The sequence below is a fragment of the Mytilus galloprovincialis genome, chromosome 10 (assembly GCF_965363235.1).
Source record: "Mytilus galloprovincialis chromosome 10, xbMytGall1.hap1.1, whole genome shotgun sequence".
Taxonomy (NCBI): Eukaryota; Metazoa; Mollusca; class Bivalvia; order Mytilida; family Mytilidae; genus Mytilus; species Mytilus galloprovincialis.
Genome location: NC_134847.1, coordinates 42,638,790 through 42,650,930, shown reverse-complemented (window position 1 = coordinate 42,650,930; position 12,141 = coordinate 42,638,790). Strand labels below are relative to the sequence as shown.

The window sequence follows — 12,141 nt, the reverse complement described above, 5'->3', positions numbered from 1 at the left end:
TTTGATGCATCCATCAGGGACATACTTTCCTACATATTTAATGTCGAGGATGTTTAAAGAGTACAAATGGTAAGACAAATGTTTTGGTTGCTGGTATATTAGAAAATGGAACAAAAATTATTTAGTTTAATTGATAGATGAGTAATACGGTATAATCGACTGGATACTTAAGTAAAGAAATACTAGAAGTGATTGATACCACTGTCGGGTCATGGGGCTGTTCAAAATTTATACATTTTTTGTTCAAGACATTGATATAGCAAACTAACTGTATGTAGGTGATTTCTTTGATTATGATTTTTGGTGTTTTAACGCCACTTTTAAGCACCGCATTTAAGCTATTTCGTGGCGGCCAGTTTTTGTTGGTGGAGGAAGCCGGAGTGCCCGGAGAAAACCACAGACCTTGTATGTGGAAGACAATTGACGAATATTGATACTGTTATTTAACAGACTTATGCATTGTGAACATCCGGAATACAAGATATCTGTTTTGTACTTTAAGCTTGAAATTCGTAAAAGTGGTTTTATTGTAACCAAAACAAATGCATCTTTGTTATTGTAAAACATTTTCCGTGCATTTTAATCCTTAATACTGTACATTATGGGGAAATTTATTTATAAGGTGCCGTCTCTGTCGGAAGAGAAATTTCTACTTTGCAAATGCAAAATACCTAATTTTGAGGTTTTTTTTCTTTTTATTTCCGTTCATTTTCCTGAACATGCCGAAGGATCATTGTGATACTTACAATTACATATATCTCCCATTTGGTACGATATTCCCGTGCTTGTAAATCGTATCATAAATTTCTTGATAGAAAGTTGCTGCTTACAAGGAAGCTATTAAACCAAGAGTTCCAAATGGTGAAGTGAAATCTTCCCTTCGTAAATTTTACGGACGCCATCCCGAGTTAGTTGACCGTTATGGAATAACAGTTTTACAGATGATATCAGATATGTTCCTTACGTCGTAACTAAAACCCCCTTCCCTTTCATGAATGTGACCTACCGAATTAGCCTATTTACCGAATTTATTATAATATGAGCAACACGACGGGTGTCACATGTAGGCAGGATCTGCTTACCCGTCCGGAGCACCTGATATCACTCCTAGTTTTTGGTGGGTTTCGTGTTGATTATTCTTTAGTTTTCTATGTTGTGTCATGTGTACTATTGTTTGTCTGTTTGTCTTTTTCGTTTTTAGCCATGGCGTTGTCAGTTTTTTTTTTCGATCTATGAGTTTGACTGTCCCTCTGGTATCTTTCGTCCCTCTTTTACATGTACGATGTTAACATATAGATAATAATAGTGCATTGACTTGACATATCAGGATGAGGTTTAGAAACGAGGAAATGTGAGGCTGTGCCTAACTATTTTCCCCGTTTCGGTCCGAATCCTTATATTGTTGATATGTCAAGTCAATGCACTATTATAGTCTTTATACTGCAATCTAAAAAAACATTTTCAATTGTTGTGTAATGCGTTTAGGTTATTTATTTGATTTAAATATTGGGGGAAATCCCCTTAAAAAGGCCTCGTATCATGCTCGCGGAGAAATATACAACAGAATGAAATGTACATTTACCTGTTGAAACCCACACTCGACGGTGAACGAAATCGTTTGAGTATGGACTAAAATATCAACTATAAACATAAAACGTAATGATTTAAAGATTGCAAACAAAAATATTAACAAATGAAATATGATTTTTCAATAATTGCAAACGTTGTGTGCATTAGAAACAAGAACAGGTTGAAGGGGTCGTATGAATAATTAAATATTATTTCGCAACTTCTATTTAAATATTCATGAGGAAAAGTGATATCGGGTCGGTGACTGTATATGACATAGAAATATACAGTCAACGCATTTTGACTGCTTAAATAGAACGAGGGCAGTATAAATATCATTATGAATTATGTATTCTTATTAATTTTATAATCAATATCTTTCAATATTAAACAGAGGATAAACAAACAAGTTTAACCAGAAATTTGTTGTTAGTATGGGTAGGTTGGCGGTAATTTCTTGTTTTTATTTTCATTTTGCTTTTTAGACATGCTTTACACGAAAAAACATGCTAGAGCAGGGGAAAAATGTATGTGATTCATTTTTCGTAGGCAACATCAACCAATTATATTTTAAATACGGCCTTATTAAAGAGAAGTGAATTATTTACCTTCAAAGTACTACGCAATGTTATTTATAATGCAAGTGTAGTGTTTGTCGTACTGGACTGAATCTTTTGTTGTCCTTACATTTTTGACAAACGTCAACTTTTGATGACATTTCCCCAAACTAAATCTTAACAAATTTTACGATTAATTTTAAAAGGACACGATGCTAGTGTTGTGACAGAGAATACAGTATTCGTTTGTTTCGGGTAGATAGTCCAACTATCCGGAATGAAATCTCGGACTTACATCTACCTATTTAGCGGTTACAGATCTGTTGACCGTTTTGCTTTCACCTTGCATCGAAGAGTATGGTGTGAAGTATCTGGCCGATCCATGATTGATTTTGCTGTAGTTACTGCCTCTGGGAATGTTATTAGCACAAAGTTCAGTCAAATGACGATGTGTATGTGGTTGTAATTATTGATAGATTATTGATTAGTTAACATTCAGTGGCAAATATTTCATTTAAATCAAGGATGAGAACAAATTAACAATTTATGAAAACAAGGTATGTCGACGGAGTTAAAGACGGAAAATTACGACTGTCACTAGGAAAAGATGTGGTCTTTGATTTAAGCACACATTTTGCCTTACAAATGGCCACCTACGTTTCCCTTATAAAGTTATACAGATTTTACAAGGGTTCTTTAAGATTATATGTATTATAATTACATCAATTTCGATCGGACGTGGTTGTGTATTTATACATCCCGTACCCATTTTGACAAGTATTTAACTACGAGGACATTATATCTATACCCCATTCAACAGTTCGGGTTTATAAATGGTTAGCTATTTCCTTCATGAATACCTGTATCCAAGAATCCAATGAAAATTGGTATCCAACGAATATTAATTAATCCACAGTTACTGTAAAAGTACTAAGAGTTATCAAAGGTACCAGGATTATAATTCAAAACGCCAGACGCGCGCTTCGTCTACTTAAAACGGATCAAAATATTTATAAAGCCAAACAAGTATAAAGTTGAATAGCTGAGGACCCAAAAATTCCAAAAAATTGTGAAAAATACAGCATAGGTAATCTATTCCTAGGATAAGAAAATTCAAAGTTTTGTAAGCAGGAAATTTATAAATATGACCATATAATTGATATTCATGTCAACACCAAAGTGCTGACTACTGGGCTGGTGATACCCTCAGGGCGAAACGTCCACGAGCAATGGCATCGATCCACAAAAATATTTTAACAATACTAGTACTGCATGTATTTGATATGTTAACAAAAAAGACAACCAGGAATATCAGTCAGCTTTTCATAACTGTAATTGACACTGACAGATGTCTATTGAAAGAACCATTATTGTATGCCAACATTTTAAAGATAAATGTTAGGTCTTTATTTTCATATCCGAGTTTTCTTCACTTAGTAGCGCTGAAGCATTTAAATAACCATTGCGGAAGAAGTTTAGTTTATTTTTTTATGTTATGGAAGCTTCTAATTGTTTAATTTGTTCTCTTACAGGGATAGTTTGGGCAAATACACATGTATTGTAATTTTTGTTTAACTTTAACAAAGTCCTTTTCCATAATCTTTTTTCGGCAACTGTTCCATGAATTTATTTTTATATTTCGTCACATTTCTTCATGAACGATAAACGACTGAAAAAAGTGGAAAGATCGGGATGCCAGGTAACAGCTTTCTGTTCGATTTGTTTTTGAAACCTATCTGAAAACAAATGGGTCCGTTTATTTCACAAAACTCTCTCCTTTTAGCCTAAACGAAACAGTTGAATATTCTTTCCAAATGCCTTCTGATTTAAACGGTATTCTGTGGTTTTCTACTTTGTGTATTCCGTTCAGTATAAATCATATCCGTGTTATGATAACCTATGACACGCAATGACTGCCTTATGTTGATGATCAGCATTATACACAGTTGTCACAACATTATATGAAGTGGTCACAATATTCTATGCAGTGGTCACAACATTATATGCAGTGGTCACACCATTATATGCAGTAGGCACAACATTATATGCAGTGCTCCCAACAGTTCATGCAGTGCTCACACCATTATATGCAGTGCTCACACCATTATATGCAGTGCTCACAACATTATACGCAGTGGTTCCAATATTATATGCAGTTGTCGGGAAATTGTATACAGTGGTCACAACATTATACGTTTTTTGTTGATGTAGGTGATGATTAGTGATGGTGATGATGATGATTGATGTATGAGATGGTGGTGGTTCAGATTCGGTAAACTTCGGAATGTTGTATCGGAAATTACCGAATACAGTCATAATTGATAATGCCCCGGATACAAATTGAAACAGTTGTTGCCGTCATATTATCAAGGTAATTTGACTGAAAACTTTATCAGAAAAAAACCCGCCTGCCATTGTCTGCAAATTGGACAGACATTATTTCATTAATTTATGGAAAGTTCAATCTGAGGAAATGATGAAACTAAGTGTCGAATGAATGAAATAGTTCTGTTCGTCGTAAGAAATACGTATGGCATAATGTAAGTTAAATAGTGAAAAAAGTTACTGAAATATCGAAGGAAATTTTGTATGATATATCACTCGAGTTCATTTCCTACTGAGGAACTTTAGCAAGGTGCCACTTTATAGTCAGTACTCAGTTTAAAAAAACTTAAATTTATTTTAAATGAAATAGTCAGCTTTCTAAAAGACCTAAGTACCGTATTACGCTAGCTTATGTATACATGTCATGATAGAGTCTTAATTTGGCATTGATTTTCTGACTTTTTACATGATTAAGTATCTAACAGATATGAAAAATGCAGTTAAAGCATTTCATTGTAGGTGTTTAACATAACTTTACATCATTTATTCCAATTGTGGTACCAGCTTTTAAGCACGTCAAGCAGTTTTCTTATATGATCAGCAGCCTTATATAAAGATATAAACTTTCAGAAGAAAAATTACCCTTTCTAGACCCAGTTTAACATTTTTATTTATAGTTATTATCTACTCGGAAAACGGAGTTTGTGGGAGTGAATAAAACGTTAACTACGTTTGTTCGAGTCTGTCATGCACGGTTAACATATAAAAAAGTGGTATGCTTGCCAATGAAACTAATTTCAACAAGTGACCAACTGACACAGAAATTAACAACTATAGGTCACAGTACGGCCTTCAACAATGAAAAAAGCACATGCCGCATAGTCAGCTATAGAAGGCCCCGAAATGACAAACGTTAACCATTTCAAACGAGAATACTATTAACGGCCTAATGTATGTACAAACAAATGAACGAAAAAACATGTAACACATCAACAAACGGCAACCACTGAAATACAGGCTCCTGACTTGGGAGAGACACATTCATACAGAATGTGGCGGGTTTAAACATGTTAGCGGGATTCCAACCATTTCTCTAACCTGGGACAGTGGTGTAACAGAACAAAATAAAAACGAAGTATAAAAATCAGTTGAAAAAGGCTTAGCTGCAAATGTTTGCACCTGTCCTAAGTCAGGAATCTGATGTTCCATAGTTGTCGATTGTTTATGTAATTTATACGTGTTTCTTGTTTCTCGTTATTTATATAGATTAGACCGTTGGTTTTCCCGTTTGAATGGTTTTACACTAGTAATTTGGGGCCCTTTATAGCTTGTTGTTCGGTGTGAGCCAAAGCTCCGTGTTGAAGGCAGTACATTGACCTATAATGGTTTACTTTTATAAATTGTTATTTGGATGGAGAGTTTTCTCATTGGTACTCACACCACATCTTCCTTTATCTATTAACTCATCAGATGAATACAATAATAAATACATCTAACAAAAATATAGAGTGGACGTAGCTGGGTACTTGTATATCCAAACAACAAACAGACACTAAGTACTGATCTGAGAGTACTCTCAGTTACTGTCAGTTAGTTCAAAGCTACAAACAACTAATAAAAAAAAATCATGCATCTAAGTTTTGCATTTAGGTAAAGATTTAAACTAAAAAAAGAAGGATTTACTATTATTGGATAGTAACAATTTTCCATGCATCATGACCTAAAGTAATTATGGATAAGTTTTGCATTAAGATGCAAAATCTAATCAACTAAAAGTCATAGAAGAATGATGTCTTTTAGATCGCACATCTTTGATAACAAAGGACCTTGAAAACAAGTTGGTCGCCTCGACCTATATTTTACGCCCGATTGATTCTGATAAAAATTTGTAATAAGGTCCAGATGATAGCAACAACACATTAAAGAGGAAAGCTATTTGTTGCTGAGCACTTCTTTGATTTTAATAAAGGTCCGCACAAAAATTTGTCATAATAACAGAAGCACAAAAAAAAAAAAACGACAGTCGTTTTTTACTACCTTCGTGAACATTTGATAAATATGAGTTATTTGAAAAATAAATTACACAAATTTAAAGGACATTTATATCAAACAGAATTTACAAAAATTTCAACAAAACACAGCTTGTGTTCATCTTTTAAAACAAAAAAGTTATGTATTTCTGTCGTAAGGAAAAATACATCAACAAATCCGAATTTTGAGCAAATATATAAAATTTGGACCTCATTTTATTCAAAAAGTAGCACATGTGGTATATTTTTTATTACATATTTTATTTAATCAGTCAAAAAATAGCCTATATGCAAATTCTCAGCAAAATTTCAAAATGGGATAAAAACAGTATCGTATGCCCTTAATTGTTTCTGTTAATTGATTCTTTCTCCTGTATGGGGATCACTCACAGGGGGAAAACATGGAAAATTGTCGTAACTTATTGGATTTTTATGTATATCATAGTCAGAATTTTATACTTAAAGGATTACAATTCACAAAATAGTTATTTTGCACTAAAATTGCTGTGCCATACCTTGAAAATAAGATTGAAAATCGTATATGTTTAAGTAAAATTCTATTAACCGAATCTGAACCACAACCATCACATTCATCAATCATCATCATCCCCATCACTAATCATGACCTTCGTCAACAAAAACGTATAATGTTATGACCGCTGCATATAATAGTGTGACCACTTCATATACTGTTGTGAGCACTGCATATAATGGTGTGACCAGTGCATACATTGTTGTGACCACTTCATATACTGTTGTGAGCACTGCATATAATGGTGTGACCAGTTAATAAATTGTTGTGACCACTGCATATAATGTTGATCATCAACATAAGGCAGTCATGGCGTTCCATAGTAACCACAGGCTTAAATAAATAGGTATAATCGATACCAGACGTGCACGTATTAACATGGTTTTAAATGTCTTGATTTATCTGCTAGAGTAACATTGCTATATTTTTTTATAGACGAAACAACGGCACAAATGTCATATTAAGTAATTATTACTTCAATAAGTAGGAGCCTCTGTGGCCGAGTGGTCTAAGTAGTTACTGCTGTAACCACTAGCCAGTCAAAGCTGAGTTTGTGAGTTCGAATCCCAATTGTTCAGGTTCACTCGACTCCCATCTTAATTGACTAGGATTGTCAGTTTTCCTATCGAAGGTCGTTGGTTTTGTTGGGGTACTCAAGATTCCTTCATAAAAAAAACTGGCCGCTACTGAATAGCCTGAATGCGGTGCTAAAAGGTGGCGTTAAACACCAAAATTAAATAAAAGGATAATAAATAATACTTCAATAATACATATTGCACAGTTTGAAGGTGTCAATTATATTCAAAATGTATTTGTTAACATATTGTGCCATGTTTTATTATTAAAGATCGATACCTTGACTTGTGCAGGTGTATAGATCAGTCTTGCCATTAGGAAAGGTCAGCAGACAGTTGCACTTTTCTTTTACATTCCTTTCAACACATTCCTCGAAACACGCCTACACAAAGTATATTACTGTTGAGTGCATTACACTAGTTATGAATACACAATTTTGTCTGAACATGTAATAATAATATCTATTATGTTATAATATTCCTAATTGTTTTGTCGTCAACAAAAGGTAAATATGTGGCTCAATATCATGTGAGTCTAAATATTTAAAAAAAAATAAATACGTGTATGCAAAAACAGAAACATACAGAATTTTGTTTCCTCAATGCTCTTTAAATTCCCACTTTCTTTGGCTTTTTTTACTTTTTTGATTCGATAGTTTCTGTTGAGTCATTAGAATACGAAAAGCGCGTCTTAAGTTAACAATGTAACCCTGATATTTATAAGAAGTAACTGTTCGTCCAGCATCAGTTTTCTCAAATATCCCCAGGTCGAGAACACATTGATGGTAATATAATAGGTGGGTTCGCAAGGTGGACGGTCCAGACAAAGTGCGGGGAATATTTATTGCATCTAGAAATTACTAGTCAACAAAAGTAACGACACATTCGTTGGAACTCCAATTTATAATAAAATATGATACATAGGAAAACATGTTTAATCTTCCTTTGGAAAACATTCATTTCAAAATCAAATGCACAGGATTAAAAGAGTTTGACCAAATTTGAAAGTGAGAAAATTCCGTGTTATTGAACACAGAGGTAATTTCTTTGGTGGGTGGTGGAAAATGATGACAAAAGTTGGCACTTACTTTCAAAAATAAGAGTTAGATATTCAAATAAATGCAAGCTAGGCATTCATAATTTTGATCAGACTAAACTTTGATTAAGTTTAAAGTTTTAAATTCTAATATTGATTTTTTATTGAAATACGATTTTTGAAATAACAAAAATTTCTAAAAATAATTCGGGTGTTTGTCTTTAATTAAATGATTTGATAAGAAAATAACACTCTGTAACATGTGTAAATATCAAAGCAATTGGGGAATTTCATATCCTCGTACAGTGTATTTAAGTTCGTTTATATCTTTCGATACATTCAATATATATATGGAAAATGCATTGTCTTATATCGTTTCTTTCGGTGACTAGTTTTTAAAGACCAATGGAACAAACCATCAAGGAACCGTTCAGAAAGTGTTGTTAATTATTTGCAAACATTTAGATTCGGTGACTCTAACCATCAACAGGGTGTCAGATTTAAAATCCCTTTCCGATAGGAATTGTGCAAACGTATACATCCCGTACAATTAAATGACTGTCCAGCATAAGCAACTGTTTAAATTTACTACCGAAACATGAAATAGTCAAATAATTACCATATTTCTTTTCCATAGTCCACCTTTCCTTTGTACTGTTTTAAAAATGTCGACATTTACGAGTACAAATTAAATGGACATGTTACATAGATCAAACAATGCATAATGCCCACATGTTTATGTTGTTAAGGGTTCCCTAACACCCTTATTTGACACGCTTATGCAAACAATGACATGTCTTTACACGAGAAATTCGTGTTTAGAATATAGTGAATCAAAATTCAGAGTTGTTGCAATAGTTCTTAACGTACAAAGAGCATGGTACTCTCTTTATGACGTGGCTGCGATCTTGTACATCTTGTACATCCAGCCCCACTGTGTCAATTTTACTACCGGTTGGCTTAAGCCAAATAATGATATCATATTTCTATTTCCTAGTTTTATTGATATGATTTTACCACATTGACAATTTATAGAACTTTTCAAAAGTATCTCATGCTTTTATCTGTTGTGAAAATATTGAATACAAATCAATAACTGATGATATATGTGTTCATGTTGTAAATATTTTTCATTAACTGAGGACCATTCATTTGCCATTTTGTGGATATTTTATCTCCTTGCTTTGCTGTGCTACACCGATCCGAGCAATACAAAATGATAATAGCCCCCCCCCCCTTTGTAAATAATGACATATAACCTCTATCGGTCACATTTCTGTCCAGATTTTGACATTTCTGAAAGTGATTTGACGTTTTATGAAATGTTTAAAAGGGGATTACAAATATAAATCTATGATAATGTTTATCACCCTTAACCTTGTTTGTTTCTTGAAAGACTTTACTGATTACAAAAACAATTGTATGTAACACTGCCGGTATGTCAAAATCATCTCATCATAATATCCCTTGCCGCTATGAGTTAACATAACAATATCACAAAAATAACTGACTTACATTAATGTTTCTGAATTTGTTGCTTTCATCACAAACTGTTGTACCAGGAATTCTTTCAATTTTTTTCTTTAAAAAAAATAAACCAAGGTAGTTTGATTATTTTCTTTCTGAATTGGCAACATGTTTGTTACGATTGGAGGACTTGTTTTTCAACATAACATATCTAGCATTTCATTTGGAAAATCGATGCTACTCGTCTCGCCGCTTGTTCATTTTTTTTATAAATAGAGAGAATTTCAGCTTCCGAATTGTTACTTCCCATTTGTATGTAGCAATATTACAGCAGTGTCTGAGTATACATCTCACAGTTGATGCGATATTTCAGAGCTTTTGCTCTTCACAAGGAAGGTATTAAACCAAGATTTCCAAGTAGTTTGTTTTTAAATCATCCCTTTGCAAATTTAATAACGCCAATACGAGATGGTTCACCGTTATGAAATATCAGTTTCACAGATGACGATGGATATGTCCAATACATGTTACTACAATTTCGACCCGTTTTCTGAATGTGACCTTCCAAATCAAACATATTACTGAGTTTATACTAACATGAGCTACACGACGAAAAACACATGTGGATCAGGATATGCTCGTTAGTTTGTTATGTCTACTTTGTTTTGTCTGTAGGTGTTTTTCCTAATTTTTGTAGCCATGGTGTTGTCAGAAAAACAAGAATATCCCAGTATTTGAATTCACAATTCTCTTTAATACGCATTGCGTACAAGGAATAACAATACGAAAAAAGATGACTTTATATGTCAATGTGTCACCTCATATTTCAGACAACTATGAAATATGTCTATATATGGATTAGAACATAGCCTTGACTTATTCTTACCTGAATTAAAGAAATGTCAGTTCTAAATCCAGTAGCAACAGAGATACCATTGTTTTCTAAATAAGGATGAGAACCATGTTCATGAATCGACAATCTTATTCCAGCTTCTGAAGCTATGAATGGAACGTAATCGCTCTGATTTACATTGATTATCAGCTGTAAAGCTAAAAATATATTGAAAAAATCAATTTGTAGCTTCAGATTTTCTATACCATTCTTTTTTGAATTACAATTCAAAATCATGTCACTACAATTTTACACCAACTAAAAGTAATTAAATATAAACAAGTTATTCAGATCTTGCCAGGAGTGCTTGTATGGCCACAATAATATGAATAAAAAAAAAAATATAAAAAATATTGTCTTTTCGTCGTCTGGATTTTTCTTTTTTTATTAAGACTGTGTTAGATATGTTACAAAAATAACATATTTACCAAATAGTGGCCCTGCACGTTTCGTGATCATTGCTTCCGGTGGGAATCTGTAGCACATGCCATAGTACTTGTCAAAAAATGGAACAAATACGCTGAAATAAAATAAGTTTATTTTAAAACCTAACACCTACATGAACTAGTTCTACTATTTAAAGCGGTTAATTTGAGAGATAACATATATATATATGATTTGATAACAAATAGTTCTCAATCCAAAACTATACTATCTTTACTTTGTTTAGTTGGTTCCAGATCTTTTTCATCTGTTCTAAGAGCATATGAAGGCGTTAGTAGCATACAGGTGTTCAAAATACATCAATCGATTGAAAGAAAACAAATCCGGGTTACAAACTAAAACCGAAGGAAACACGTCAACTATAAGAGGACAACCAAAATGAACAAAACACATGCCAACATACATAGAAACGAACTATTTAACAAGTGACACATTCCTGACTTGGTACAGGACATTTTAAGAAGACAATGGTGGATGAGAACTGATTTTATGGCTAGACAAACCTCCTGCTTTTATGGCAATTTTATAATATATCGTGCGGGAAAATGGCAACACCACGTGGCAGAAATACAGCACGATTACACGCATGAACTGACAACCCACTGAAGTATCAGCACTTATTTGATGAAAACAATGTCTGCGACTTTTTTTCTCTTAAAGAAATCTAATTAATTGGAACAGATCAAAATATGACATATCTGTTTTCATATCAGA

The 12,141-nt window shown here is 33.3% G+C and overlaps 1 long non-coding RNA gene across 1 annotated transcript; it reads right to left on the bottom strand.

Annotated features, from left to right (window-relative positions):
* Window positions 1-7,868: 7,868 nt before the first annotated feature.
* LOC143049175 (uncharacterized) lies at window positions 7,869-11,121 on the bottom strand. The gene is made up of 3 exons (XR_012970104.1): window positions 10,978-11,121; window positions 10,140-10,205; window positions 7,869-7,971 (listed from the first exon to the last, which is right to left on the bottom strand). It is a non-coding gene; the product is annotated as an uncharacterized LOC143049175 (long non-coding RNA).
* Between the last annotated feature and the right edge of the window lie 1,020 nt (window positions 11,122-12,141).